This window comes from Coenobita brevimanus, chromosome 100 (assembly GCF_032717465.1).
Source record: "Coenobita brevimanus isolate Jiangsu-jjx chromosome 100, ASM3271746v2, whole genome shotgun sequence".
NCBI classification, from domain to species: domain Eukaryota; kingdom Metazoa; phylum Arthropoda; class Malacostraca; order Decapoda; family Coenobitidae; genus Coenobita; species Coenobita brevimanus.
The window spans coordinates 19,008,613-19,024,140 of NC_137053.1; the positions used below are offsets into that span (position 1 = coordinate 19,008,613).

Here is a 15,528-nt window from a genome sequence, read left to right on the forward strand (position 1 = left end):
TTCGTAGTATGTAACTATTTCTCTATTTCTTGAAGGTGGGTTACAAGACCCACCACATGCATTTGTTGTGTATGGACTTTGTATGTCTTTACACGAACAAGCATTTTATTTGATCAATACAAAAAATCTTAGGTGTTCCTTGCATTTTATTGTTACAAAAGAATAATACATATTGTCCTTCAATAAATAATTCATAATACAGTATCTCCAAAGTTCCACAAGAACCATCATTCTGCTTCATTGCTACAAGATATAATCTGGTTACTAATTATTCCACTGAAGGTAATTTATTGATTTTATCATCGTTTATCGTGGCTGAATTTTTCGCTCCCCACTGTGTCTTATGTTCTCTCCACCTATAAATTCCTTTGTCGGAGCGCTTATGTTTATAGTCTGGTCTGCCTCTCTGCATTTTTCAAGTTAAGTGACAACAACAACACTTTCTCACTCAGAAACAGAACCTAGGACGGTTAGTAGTGCTTTAGTAAATCAAAAGAGGTAGATATCTGCCATTCTGAATTTTTAGCAAAAGATTTCAGTGTCAGTCCTAGCATTTTTTTTTTTCTACACCTTCACTTAATCAGTGATTACTCAATGTCCATGGCCTGCTCTTCTTTTTCAGCAATGATTCCACCACAATTCCTGGAAGAGATATCTTCAGTAGTCCGAATATCTCTTCATGTTTTGATAAAACTGTGAAACGTTCATATTTGTCACAAGAATGAAACTGAATGCTTTTCAGTTCACACGTATCGCGTCCCCTGAATGTTTGCCACAAGATTGGAGTGAAAATATCAACTTCAAATGACAAATTCTGGAGGCTGGCAAGTTTGTAGTCAGCAGATATAAAATATTTTCTATTATTCAGTATTCCAAACATGGTAGGATTCTGCCAGAAGTATGCTGAATGATCAGTTACGCCTAAATTTGTGACAAGCACCAAAGCCGAAACCACATATTGTAATGAGAAAAAAAAAGAAGAAGAAGAATTTATGGAAGAAATGAATGTAGCCAGTGGGGTGAGTAGGAATGTGAAGTTGAGAGTGAGGATGGAAAGTCAAGATGAGGAAGACAGGGTGTGAATTAAAAAGGGTGGAGAGGTAAGGAAGGGAAGTTAGGGTATGAATTAGGAAGGAATAGTGGGGATGTGAATTTGGGAGGGGAAGTGATAGTGTGGAGATAAGGAGATAATGTTAAGTAGGGTGAGTGAGGGTGCAGAGAAAAGGGAGAAAGTACGCAGGGGAAGTGATGGTATGAAGATAAAGAGAGAAAGTATGGAGGGATAGTGAGTGTGGAGAGGTGAGGACGAAAGGTGAAGAGGCAAGAATATAAGCTGAGATGAGAAGACAGCGAAAAACAGTAGGTTTAAGGTGAAAGAAAGAGAAACAAGTTGGTCAAGCTGAAATGGTAAGAAAGTAAACAAGATTAGAGGAGTGCGTGAAGAGAAGAGATAAAGTGAGGAAGGGTTGAACTACTGTTAAGTGAGGAAACTGTAACTGATTCACAAGTTTGAACAAAGACATTTCCTACAAGACACGAACTGACTGATATTTAAACTATGACACACACACACACACACACACACACACACACACACACACACACACACACACACACACACACACACACACACACACCGCTCGCTGGTGCAGTGGTAACATTCTCGCATGCCATCTGGTAGACGGGAGTTCGCGCCTCGCTCAGGTTGCGAAAAGTTTCACTGACGAAGTGGGTGGTTACTGTCCCCCTTGAGCAAGGGGACGGGTGTGTGGGTGTGTGAAGGTCACAGCCTTGCCCTTAGATCGGACTATATGAGCTCTCAGCTCCCTTCCGGGAGGGTAAAATGCTGACGATCACGACCATCAAGTGATCCTGACCGACCCGGTGAATTACACACACAAAGGATAACAAAACAGAAAACTCCGATTCACCAACTCCCTGCCCGCCCGGCTGAATTACGCAGGAGGCTATGAGGTTTACTGTGAGGTCAACAGTTTTACATAAATATATTGCCATGGAAATTTCATATTATAGGTTGAGTGGGAAGTAGTCTAGTGAACTTCATGTGTATTAACAATTAAACATTACGTTTTTATATCCTGGCTGTCATTACTGGTATATCTCTCCTTAGGAATGAAAAAAAAAATGAGCGACGAACAGTGCAGACAAATGAAAGTGACAAGAAAGAAAAGTGTAAAGATGGGTAAGTGTATACAATAATTTGAGAGGAGGAGGAGCAGTGATATAGAGAGATATGGACAGAGCAGTCAGAAAGTGGATATGTAAGACTTATGAAACAAGGTCGTGAGGATTGACAGGAGTGAAGAGGTTGACGCGAGATGACTGGAAGGCAGAAAATACTGTGGGGGTTAGGTGTCATGAGAAATAGAAGTGGGAAGGAATAATTGATTTGTACAGTACAGAGGGTGACAAGAATAGGCTGAGGAGAGGGGAGGTCTAATAGAGGGGGAAAGGGGGGGAGGGAAGGTAGGGCGAGAGGTAGACCAGACCAGGAGAAATTTGGGAGAGAAAGAGAGGGAACAAAACGATGTATGATGAAAGGACTAAGGAACTGTTCAGAAAGAAAAGCTATCAGAAACTAGTATCGCAGTTTTATATATTGACATTTCTCTCTCTCTCTCTCTCTCTCTCTCTCTCTCTCTCTCTCTCTCTCTCTCTATATATATATATATATATATATATATATATATATATATATATATACTGCATAACAAGAGAGAGAGAGAGAGAGAGATAGTAATAGAGGTTTAAAAAAATAAAATAAACACTTTCAAAGATTTATTACTCACAAACTAAGTATCATGGGAACATGTGGTATGTACCAAATTGTTGAGGAAATCTCATATATATATATATATATATATATATATATATATATATATATATATATATATATATATTTTTTTTTTTTTTTTTTTTTTTTCACACAATCTAAATGCGACCTCGTGTCGCAAGGCACACGTCAGTCCTGTAATCTGGTTCATTCAATACCCTTTGTAGCTTGTCATCATCGATTACAGACACAGCAGACACTATGCGTTCCCTTATTTCCTAGAGATAGCACAGAGGATGTGGTACGAACATGAGGTCCTTGACATATATGCACAATAAAAAATCGCATGGTGCAATATCTAGGAATCAGCGTTGCCACTGCTCAAGAGACAGGTCATTATAATGGAAAGAACGTCAAATCCAGCACCGTGGCAGGTGTTCGCTGAGGAACATCCAGACCTCGCGACGAAAGTGAGGAGGAGCCCCATCCTGCTAATAAATTATGTCATCGGAGTCTTCCTGCTGCTGTGGGAAAAGCCACTTCTTCAGCATGTCCCGATACGTGATCCGTCACTGTGTTTTCCGCAAAAACAGAATGGCCCGAAGACCATTCTGCATGATTTGGCACAAAAGGCAAAACGATTTGGTGAATTCCTTTGGGGTTCAATTGTGACACGTGGAGGTTCAGTGCCCAACATGCAGATATTATGGCGATTTACCTCCCACTTAAAAGAAACGTATATTCTTCACTGAAGTTGGGAAGGTTTCAGATTCATCATCGTTATCCATTTGATTATGATATCTGCTGTACCGGTAGTTGTACTAGTTCAACTTATCCTTCATCAGCGTTTGCAGCAAATGCAAGCGGTAAGGTTTCAGCTTCATCGGCTTTTGCAACTCTCCAAACTATGGCCTGAAGCAGGCCTACCTCAATGAAAGCTCTCCCTGTCGATTTCCTGGGACTTTGCTGAAAGGTGACGGGAAAGCGATTCACTGTCTCTTAGGATACATGTGGCCGCCCTGTGCTCTGTCCTTTATATATGCTCCACTTCTGCTCCATCTATCTAAATCAGCGGTAAATGTTGTTCCTGCCTGCTGGAGGATTACTGTACTTTGCACAGAATGATCCTTGCACTGCAGTCGCAGAACCAAGTTTAGGAAACTGCAACACACAAAATGCTTTCACTTGCTGAATCGCCATGATTATCACTGGTGGCCCCTGGTGACGGAAATACATAAAACTTTAAAGCATCATAATCCGGAAAAAAAATATCGAAGGTAACTCTAAAATTTGGCTCGTGCTACATGTTCTTATGCTACTTACTGAGTAATAAATATCTGAAAGTGTTCATTTCCTTCTGACTCACCTTGTATGCATCTGAATTTTTTTATCTATCGAATCATCATATATATATATATATATATATATATATATATATATATATATATATATATATATATATATATATATATATATATATATATATATATATATATATTTATTTATTTATAATATTTTAATTTGAGGGCATGAGGCATGATACAGTACAGTTGCAACAGATCAGAAAGTATTAGGATTTGAGAATAACATTCTGAGAAGGATTCTTGGGGTAAAGTGGCAAGACAGAGTTACAAATGAAAGAGTAAGGGATATTACGAGAGTGGAACCGGTTGATGAATATGTGAGACTGTCTCGCTGGAAATGACTGGGGCATGTATATAAAAAAGAACGCAGTTCAGTACAGGATGTGCCAGAGTGGACTGCTAGAGGAAGAAGAGGAAGAGGAAGGCCGAGGGATACCTGGTTGAGTACAATGAAAAGAGATGTGGGAGAGGAGTGTTGGTGGGGCCTGAAGGAGATGGCAAGAGACAAATATTGGTGGAGAGAGTTCATCGAGGCCCTATGCATCCTGTGGGGTGCTACAGGAAATGATTGATTGATTGATTGACAGCATATTATATATATATATATATATATATATATATATATATATATATATATATATATATATATATATATATATATGTGTGTGTGTGTGTGTGTGTGTGTGTGTGTGTGTGTGTGTGTGTGTGTGTGTGTAAACACGAATGAAAAGAAACAGGAATACTGAATAGTGAATGGAAAATGAATGAATAAATTCTGAGCTCTTTACAGTGAGATCTGACCCACATTCAAAACGGGTTAAACCAGAACTACTGTATTTCACACACTTAATCTTCCTATTGCCAGCGACAGCCTTTGCATAGGGAGATAAAATATGAGAGAGAAGGTTGAGGAAGTGTGATACGAGTGAAGGAGCGTAGGGTTTGTGAAGCAATGTAAGAATATGAGTGTGACGAAGAGTGGTAAGAAAGAGTGTGATACGGAAGGTTAGGTAATGTGATGAAGTGTAGAAATACTTGGTTCTCTCTGGGTAGGGTAGTTTCTGAGTTGTGGATGTCTAGTTGTGGTTTGTGATGGATGAAATTTGGCTGGAGGTTTCGGACGACTGCTGTAACAGTGTGTTTATGTATGCATCTGTGGAGTGTACGAGGTGGAGAATGCCTATCATCGGCCATCATTAAGAAACTAGAACAGTAAACCTCTGGCAATCGGATGAATATCATCGCACCTTCGCAAAAAAAAAAAAAAAAGAAAAAAAAAAGTTACAGTTTCGCTGTTTGCTCCTAAGTTAATTATCATGCTAGCATTCAGAAGCTTGAATTTAGTGGTTTTAGGTTGATGAAGGTCATTGAGTATGACAGACATTTTAAGAATATCTAATTGAAATCCTTTAAATGGCTGTTTTCTTCGCTAAGAGTATGATATTCGTGAATAATTACAAGATAAAGGAAAAAATTTGTATTTTTTCTTGAAAAATCCTAAGGCAATTTGATTCATATCATCGCAGTTTTACCAAAATGATTAACAAACAAGCCATATATCCTGAAATACGGCCCAAGAAGCTTAGACACAGTTTGCCCACTTGATTTTGATATATTCTGGGAACAGTCAGACGCCCAAACAGACACACACAAACAGATGCAGACAATTATACCATCGTCTTGCAAGGGCAGGCGAAAACAAGATGAAAAAATATATACTTTTATCCTTTTCCATAAATGTTCATACTGGTGTGAAGTGTTGAGGTTCAGGCGAATAACCCTCTGACATAATGTAACATTATCAGTCTACTGAACCCGGAAAAGTTCGTTTGCCTTGCCTTCCCCAGCCTTGCATTTGACTTCCCCTCACGCCAGGGGGGTAAAAATATTGTTGTGCGAGACTGTACCAAAACTAAATCTATGTTGTAGCACAATACTTGGTACTGCTACCTGTGATCCTATTATGAGCCCATTGGGCAATTTTTTGAGAAAGGGATGTTTGGAAAACCCATAAAATAAGGGCCCGAAGTCACAGCTGCAAATTATATTTTCTAATGTACAGTATATAAGATTCTTATTAGTTTCAAGCAGTGATATACATCCCATTGTGTCATGGTCCATTCAAAATACAGTTAATATTGATAGACAAAAGCTGTTATCACCATATTATTAAAAACATCTTAATCCTGCTCTTGCCATTTTGGAAAGCGTGAACGGCAGATCTGAAGATCTGAAGACAGTGTATGAAGATGGTATGATCATTCGGATTTAAATAAATTGATGAAAATGGTAAGATTTTGATGAAGGATGGAAGCATGGTACTCTAAGAAAAGGTGGGCCAATTGTTCATAAGAGGAAGGAATTGGCGGGAGATAAAGCTGGTTGGATTAATTCTGTTGGAAGGAGCGCATGGCAAGGGTTTGAAATCGTTTTTGCAATGTAATTGCAGTTGTAGTGACCATCGAATGGGGAATATTGTGCAGTGCCTGTGTGGAGGTAGTTATGTATGTGAGATGGAAACATGTGTAGGGGGAACTGAATGGTGGGTGAATGAAGGTATATATATAACTTCATCGGCCATATTAATAGCTCTCCAATTGTCATGTTTTCACTTTTCTCGTTTTCTGGGTCCTATCTCAAGCATCTTTGAGTGGGAAAAGGAGATCACAATGATAATGACAAAACATCAGTACCATACTGCTGCTGTTGTTGCTAGTCGACACTTAAGTAGTAGGTGGAAACTGTTGTTTATATTGGCATCAATATTATTACTATTTTCGCTTCGGACTCTCGCTGCGATTCCAGGAGAACCGGAGACTATGCAAGGAATCTCAAGGGACATGGTTATGTGTCCGGGCATGTGCCACTGCCGGTAGAAAAAAAAAAGTCCAAATGTCACCAATGTGGCCAAGGCCAATGTAAGAAGCAGTAGTAGACACATGCATTCTTTGACATATTTGTCAGATCCCTCGTTGATGTTACACAAGAAGTTTCCTTAGGGTCTTCAGATATTGTTTAGATAAGGCATAGTCTACTGCATGCCAGACCTTCCTTATTTTGGCTCTACAATCAAAATACATAGCTAATTATTATTTTTCTGGCCTCAGAGCCTCCAGACAATTAAGGAAAAGCCGAAGACCGCGCAAAAAATCTAAAATGCCCAGATTATGTGTCCCGGCATGGGCCACTGCTGACTTTTAAAAAACCCAAATCTCCCCCAGTGAGGTTCCAGTCACTAAAAAAACAGTAGGTGGAGATTTGTGACTCTCCAAGGAACATTTACAGTGTTCTAGTTACTATACTTTCCACCTATTACTCGTACATATGTGGAGAAATTGTTTTTGCTGGTATTATTATTATTCTTGCTTCAGAGCCTTGCAACAATTCCAAAAGAACCGCAGACTCTGCGAGGAATATGAAGGGCCCAGGTTATCTGCCCTGGCACTGGCCATTGTTGATAGAAAAAAAAAATCAAATACTTAACACGCAGTGGCAGAGGGTGTAAGAAAGAGTAATGCCAGTACCGGTATTATGTTGTAAATAATTTGGTAGTGTCTACTGGAGGTTCAAATACAACCTGCACAAGGAATCTCAATGGACCAAGTTATGTGTCCTGGTATGGGCCATTGCTGATAGAAAAAATCCAAATCTTCCTAGTAAAGTCAAGGTCATTGTAAGAAACAGTACATGCAGACTAGCGACTGTCTGTGGGACAGTTACAGAGAACTAGTTAGTCTCCACCTACTACATAGGTATTGCTAGTCTCCACCTAATACGTAGATGCAAAATATTGTGTTCTTTGGTATTATTATTATTCCGGCCTCATGGTCTCGTGAAGACTGCTGGAGAATCGAAGGCTGAGAAAGAAATCGGAGGGGCCTAGGGTATGTGTCCTAGCATTGGCCGTTGTTGATATACTGTATATATATATATATATATATATATATATATATATATATATATATATATATATATATATATATATATATATATATATATAAATCCAACTCCTTTACTTGCAGTGGAATAGAGTCATAATTTATCAGAATTATCAGTGAACGAGATAAGGAGGTCAAGTCTACTGGAGTTTTCAACAGAACTTGAGCAAGTAATCTGAAATTGAAACTTGATGGACTGATTCGTAAGAGTTTATTTCATTTTATTTAAGAAAGAATCCAAATCTCCCAAAGGGGGTCAAGGTCACTGTAAGAAACAACAGGTGGAGCCTAGTGGCTGTCCACAGGACATTTGCAGAGTTCTAGTTAGTCTCCACCTATCACCTAGGTGGAGGCTGTTGTTTTTGTTGGTATTATTATTATTATTATTATTATTATTATTCTGGCCTCAGAGTCTCGCAAGGTTTCCAAGAGAACTGGAGACTGCACAAGGAATCTGAATAGCGGGGAGGGGATTTGTCAAAATTGAGCACTTTGTGACAAGTTTTTGAAATTTGGCATGATGGTAGATATGACCTAGGAGATTTCAAAAACCATCACATACAAAGTGAGACTGCCCCCTGGTAGCCGGTATGTGCAAAATCCAATATGGCCACCATGAAAAAAGAAAAACGTCATATCACAGTCACTATTTGTTCTAAATTCATGTGTAATACCTCTTTTTCAACATTTCTGATGATGGAAAATGTGTTTCTGGTGTTGTTTTGTAACTTAATGTTGTTTCTTTTTCAGAGTTTCAAGGTGAAAGTTGTTCCTGTGAACCTGATGTAACTGCATCCGTATCAACATGAGTGAAGATCAATCCAGTGCAGGAAGAAGGACTAAAGACTGGGTATTGTGTTGCCTGTGCCAAAGCAAATCTAAAAAGGATTTGCGCTGTCCATTCAAGAAAGAATGTCATCATGAGGCGTACAAGTCTTATGAGAGGGATCTCCTCAATTTTGCTGAGAATGATATTCCGCTGCCACTTGGTGTTACCTTGAACTGTCTTGATGATGGTTCTGGAGTTGCAAGCACTTTGTTGAAAAATGAGGCCAAATATCACAATGGGTGCAGAAGTGGATTTCGCTCCCATGTGGTACAGAGAGAGTTGGAAAAGAGGGCACGGGATGATAAATCTGATGAAGAGGACATGGTTAGTCCTAAAAAGACAAGGTCAAGTTTCAGTGCCTCACTTGATAGAGATAAAAGACAGTGTGTCGGCTGTGAAGGGTTTGAGGAGGAGGAAGAGGAGCGATTGTTCAGGGCCAGAAGTGTTAATTGTGGAAAGAATTTACATAAATGGGCCACAGAATCAAAGAACTGGGTCGTTGTTGCACGCCTGAGCACTGCCATCAACCCTGATGATGCAGAGGCTGCAGACATCCACTACCATGTATCCTGTTACACGAAGCTAAAAAATGAAGCCAGAGCAGCCATGGCAAAGGAAGCAAATGACAACAGTTCTCCAAACCAAACCTATGATCCTCTTATAATTGCTCAGATTGTGACTCACATGAAGGTCAGCCAGGCTGTCTTCAAGTTGGCTGATCTCAGAAAGCTCTACGACAATCAGCTGGACCAGCTTGGTTCTGACTGGCTTGGAGTATTTGTTCACCCAGCGAGGTTCAAAGACAACCTGTTCGAAAAGCTGGGGTCTGAGTGGTCTGACTTTTCAGTTGGACGTGATGTTTACATCTCGCACAAGAAGAAGGTCGGTGCTGCAATGGCTGAAACTGCCAGGCTGCAAGTTACAGATGATGAGGCAATGAAGATTGTAGAAGTAGGTCTTATACTTCGCAAGAATGTCTTGCTGCAGCATATGCCCTTTGATGGTTCATTTTCCTCACATTGTCTAAGTGAACCAGTGGCAAAACCTCTTCTGACCTTTATGAATGTCTTACTTGAAGGGTCGAGTTCCACTGATGAGAAAATTGAAGAAGATCAGGCTAGTGTCAGTGGTAGAGTTAAAGTGGCTTGTACCATTTCACAGCTGATATGCAGCAATGCTGCAAGGAGAGCAAGTGGCACCCTCACACTGTATCAGAGGAAGGAAAGAGAGACTCCATTTCCTTTGTATGTGGGATTGAAACTCCATGCAAGTAACAGACAGAAAGGTATGATTAACACGTTTCATTCCCTTGTGGTGTCTGTTTCTTATGAACGGGTCATGGAGGTCAGGAAGAGGATAGCCCTTGCAGTGTCAAAGCGCTTGTCTGAGGATGGCGTAGTGGTGCCCTTGAACATCAAGAAAGTGTGTTCATTACAGGTGGGGTTGATAACATAGACGAATCAGGTCGTGTAGAGCTACATGGCACTGCAATCTCTCTCACAAACCACCTCACTGCCAATAACCTGGGAGTAAACCCACCTCCTCTGTCACTCACTGACCTGGAAGATGCCTCAATCAAACTTCCAGAAGAATTCTTTGTTGTGCCTTACGTTGATGATTATGCTGGGGAAATAACTCCACCACCAATGCAAGATGGTACAGCCCTGTCAGTGTGTACTGCAAACCCTCGTGCAAGTGTCCTTGAAAAGTGATGGCTTGACCATGTCCGAAGCGTTCTCACTCAAAATCAGGGAGAGTTACAAGAGCTGCCTGTGACATATTCTGGCTTCTTTTCTCACAGTCAGTCTGATGATGTCAGGCCAAGGCTGTCGTGGAAGTTTTTCCAGTCTTCTATGAGAAGGCCTCATCTATGGCCATGCAGAAACATTCCATTCTTGTGGTGAAGAATGCCATGCAGTTTCAAATCCAGGCCAGGTTCCAGTCACTGAGGGGGACTGCCCTGTGTACGCACAGCAAAAAAAGTGTCAGTGGTTGTTCCCCGAGGAGGTCGGGGAGACAAAGATGATTTGCTTCATAGGCTTCCTCCATGTTGAGATGGCGTCCCAAGAGTGTGGGGGCAAGCTGTTGGCCGGCTCCGGTTGGGACACGGGACACCTTCCTCTATTCCTCTACAAGATGCCAAGCAGGGACAATGCCTTACACCGCATAACCTCCCCCCTCCCCCCTCACGCCATTGTCTCGGCAATTCACCTGTTACCAGTGACCTGGCCAATAAAGACATTCAGGGCCAGAGTGATTTCCCAATCGATGACAATGTGGAGGACAAGGTTTACATAGCATTAGAGGAAGAAACAGTCAGAAATGATGATCAGGTAATGTGGGAAAAAAAGGTCATGAATGGTGATTAATTAGTGAGTGAAACAATGCTTATAATGCCTATATTACTGCTTGAAAACCAATATACTCTCATACTACATATAAATTCTTACCAAGTAAATAAATAAATACCATTTATGAGTGGATAAAATAGTTACCCTCCCATAGAACTCGTTTTCTTTGGTGTCAGCATGTTAGAAATCCTAGTCAGGTAAGGAGGAACTCCTACCTGGATTGAGTATTTTAAACCTCAGGTGAGCGATTTCTCTATGAATTTTCGATGTTTCTCACCAAAAGCGGAGGTTTTAGCCAAAAAATTTTTTTTCGAAAATACCTCGGGACTGGGGGATGTCTGAGGTGCGGAAAACCTCGGGACGTGACGGGTTTATTTTCTCACCTCAGAGTCTGACAATGATTCCAGAAAAACTTGAGACTGCACAAGGAATCTCATTGGCCGAAGTTATGTATCATGGAATGGGCCATTGCTGATATAAAATATATCCAAATCTCCCCAGTGGGGTCAAGGTCATTGTTAGAAACAGTAGGAGAATACTAGTGACTGTCCAGAGGACAATAAACGTAACTTGGCGGACATTTTCCCAAGAGTTTATTCAGTTTCATTAGTAGTCTCCTAAAACATAGGTGGAAACTAATGTTTTTGCTGGTATTATTAATCTCCATTTACTAGATTGTACAAGTGGAAACTATTGTTCTCACTGCTATCATTAGTCTCCACCTGTTTCATAGGTGGAGGCTAATGTTTTTGCTGGTACTGTATTATTGTTAATCCTACCTCAGAGTCTCTGGGCGATTTCAGGAGAGCCTGAGGCTGCAGAAGGAAACTGAAGTGCCGAAGTACTGTGTCCTGGCATAGACTATTGGTAGTAGAAAAAAAAATCCAAATTCTTTCCATGCAATGGCAGAAAGAGTCATATAAGTATTATGAGTGAAAGAGATAATGTGGTCATGTCTATTGGAGTATTTAATGGGACCTGAGCAAGTAATCTCAAAATGAAAGTTAGCAGACCAGTTCCTGAGTTCATTCGTTCTGGTACACAAGGTCTAACACTCCCCTAAGCAGGTCAAGGTCATTGTAAGAAACAGTAGTGGACCAGTGACTGTCCACAGGACAGTTACATAGTTCTATTTAGTCTCCACCTACTGCATTGGTGGACACTATTGCTTTTCTTGGTATTATTATTATTCCAGCCTCAGAGTCTCGCAACAATTCCAGGAGAACTGGAAGCTGCAGAAGGAAGCTGGAGGGCCAAGGTTATGTGTCCAGGCATGGGTCATTGCTGGTAAAAAAAATCCAAATCATTTGTGTGCAGTGACAGAAGGAGACATATCAGTATTATGAGTGAAAAAGATATGATGGTCATGTCTACTACAGATTTCAACCGGACCTGAACAAGTAATCTGAAAATGAAACTTGGCAGATTCCTAAGTTAATTTAGTTTTATGTTAGAAATCCCCAAACTCCCCAGTTGGATCAAGGTCATAGTAAGAAACAGTAAGTGGAGACTAGTGACTGTTCACAGGACAGTTACAGAGTTCTGTCTGTTAGTTTTCTCCTACTACATAGGTGGACACTATTGTTTTTGATTTTATTATTAATCTTCACCTACCCCGTAGGTAGAGATTACTGTTTTCACCAATGTTGTTATGATTATTCTTGCCTCAGAGTCTTGCAACAATTCCAGGAGAATCGAAGACTGCACAAGGAAACTGAAGGACCCAACTTTTGTGTCCTGGCATTGGCCATTGCTGATAGAATAAAAATCCAAACTCCTCAATGAAATCCAGGTCATTGTAAGAAACAGTAACAGACACATGCGTTCTTCAAAACCTTTGTCAGATTCCTTGTTGAAGTTACACAAAAAGGTACCTTAGGGTCTGTTTGTAAGGAGCATCTGGTGCCTATGAAATGGGATGAGGAAGACTAAATGCTATTTTCCCCCAAACCGGGTACTTATACATTTAGCAGGATCATCTGTTTGACTTATCATAACGTCGTTTATGTATACGAGTATCTGAAGCTTATTATATTTCGTTGTTTTACTGGGAGATTATTATCTGCACTGAAAAAGTAATGGCTGTCTAGATTACACACACACACACACACACACACACACACACACACACACACACACACACACACACACACACACACACACACACACACACACACACACACACATACACACTTGCGATTTTCTTGATAGGGTAACCATATGCACCTCTCTGCCGTTTCATTCATATCTCTTTTACCAGACGCCAACTATCAATTTTTTTTTATTAATGTCTGTCGCAAAAACACATTGTAGTCCTTTACTGCAACTCACTATAATAGGCTACCATGTTTTCCGAACACACCAAGCTCGTCCCTCCTTAATTACTCCTCTTCTATATCGTTGCAGATTGTTCTCCATATTCATTTCCATCATGGTTCCTTCGACTTTTATTTTTATTGCTTTCACAAGTATAGCACAATTTGGTGTGAAACACATATGCCTTGTGATCATTAAGGAAATTGGAATAAAAGGCAGAGTGAAAGCTACAGTAGGTAAGTGGAAATACAGATAGAGAGTGTACTGCTGGAAAGAAGACCTACAAATAAGAGAGGGTATGAAGGCGAAAGATGTATGTGTGTGTCTAATAAACGTTATGAAAAAGTGTTTGATAAAGTTAAACATACTCAGTTAATTTCAATATTTGGTTGAATACGAGCCGATGGAAAGAATCTAATGTTGATATCCAATTTGTAGTGAAATCTGAGAACTGCCATAAAAGTTGCCACTGGACGAAGTGATTAAAGTAGAAATAATAATAATAATAATAGAAGTGAGACAGGGGTGTTTGATGTCACCAGATACTATATTCTTTGAATGGTTAACAAAATATGAAAGCAGCTAACGGAATTGAGGGCTCCGGTGTGGGAGGAAGGAATATTTACATTAGATACGCCCATGGTACGGTGCTAATTGAAGACTTGCAGGAAAAAATCTCCAATAATTTTGACCGCTGTGAGGAGGAGAAAGAGACCAGGACTTGAAGATCAATGCAAAAAAAAAAAAAAAAAGTGCTTATCGAATAGACGGAAAATTTACCTCAGTGTGTAGCACTTATTGATGTAATTAAGAACTATGGATAGAGATTTCAGACTCTGAGGGACAAATAGAAGGCAATGACGCTTAAACAAACAAACAAACAAAAAAATACTTTTTTTTTACGAAATTTCTACACAATACATCACAGATATATGTTCTTTTATATAATAAACAGGTGGACAACTGGTCACGTTTACCCTACATAGAACCACTTACAGACCTACTCACGCTTACTCAGACATATAAGCTAAATTGAGTCCAAAATGGGAACAGTTATATTACTTTGTACATGTGACCATTCCTAACCCTTTAACTACCGTCGAATTGCTTTAACATCCTGTGTCTCAAAAGTTTTCGAGTCAATTCTTAACAGAAAACTTTTAAAGCATCTTTCCTATCACAACATTCTTTCTGATCGTCAGTATGGGTTCCGTCAGGGACGCTCCACTGGCGATCTTCTCACCTACCTTTCAGACTCCCGGTCATCCTCCTTTCGGGACTTTGGCAAAAGCAATGCCATTGCAATTGACATCTCAAAAGGCTTTCGATCGAGTCTGGCATCAATCTTTAATTTCCAAACTGCCCTCTTACGGTTTCTATCTTTCTATCTGTGCCATCATCTATAGCTTCCTTCCTGGTCGTTCTGTAGCTGCTGTTGTAGACGGCCATCGTTTATCTCCTAGGTCTATCAACAGTGGTGTCCTTCAGCGCTCTGTCCTGTCACCAACTCTCTTCCTTTTATTCATCAATGATCTTCTGAGTTGTACATCTAATCCTATCCACTCATTCCACGCTTCACCTTTCCATTTGGTTTCCGCAACGTCCATCTCAGCAGTTACTTCAACAACCAAGAGATGAGGCTACGGCACAGCTAATGTTTGACTTGGCTCGTATCTCTGACTGGAGTAAAAATAATCTTGTTGTTTTTAATGAATTAAAGATCAATTTTTACACCTATCAACCCGTCAATATCTTCACAGGAGTACCCACTAACGTTTAATAATATGCAGCTCAATCCTGCATCATCCTTGAACATGCTTGTGGTTCCATTCACACGGGACTTATCTTGGAAAGATCATATTGCATCTCTTGTATTATCTACTTCCAAGAGATTAAGTGTGCTAAACTGACTCCGTGCCTTCTTTACCCCTGCACA

The 15,528-nt window shown here is 40.1% G+C and overlaps 1 protein-coding gene across 1 annotated transcript in view; it reads right to left on the reverse strand.

Moving 5' to 3' along the window:
• Positions 1–15,528, reverse strand: part of LOC145414607 (synaptogenesis protein syg-2-like) — a 629,376-nt gene that overhangs the window by 1,718 nt on the left and 612,130 nt on the right. The window lies entirely within an intron of this gene.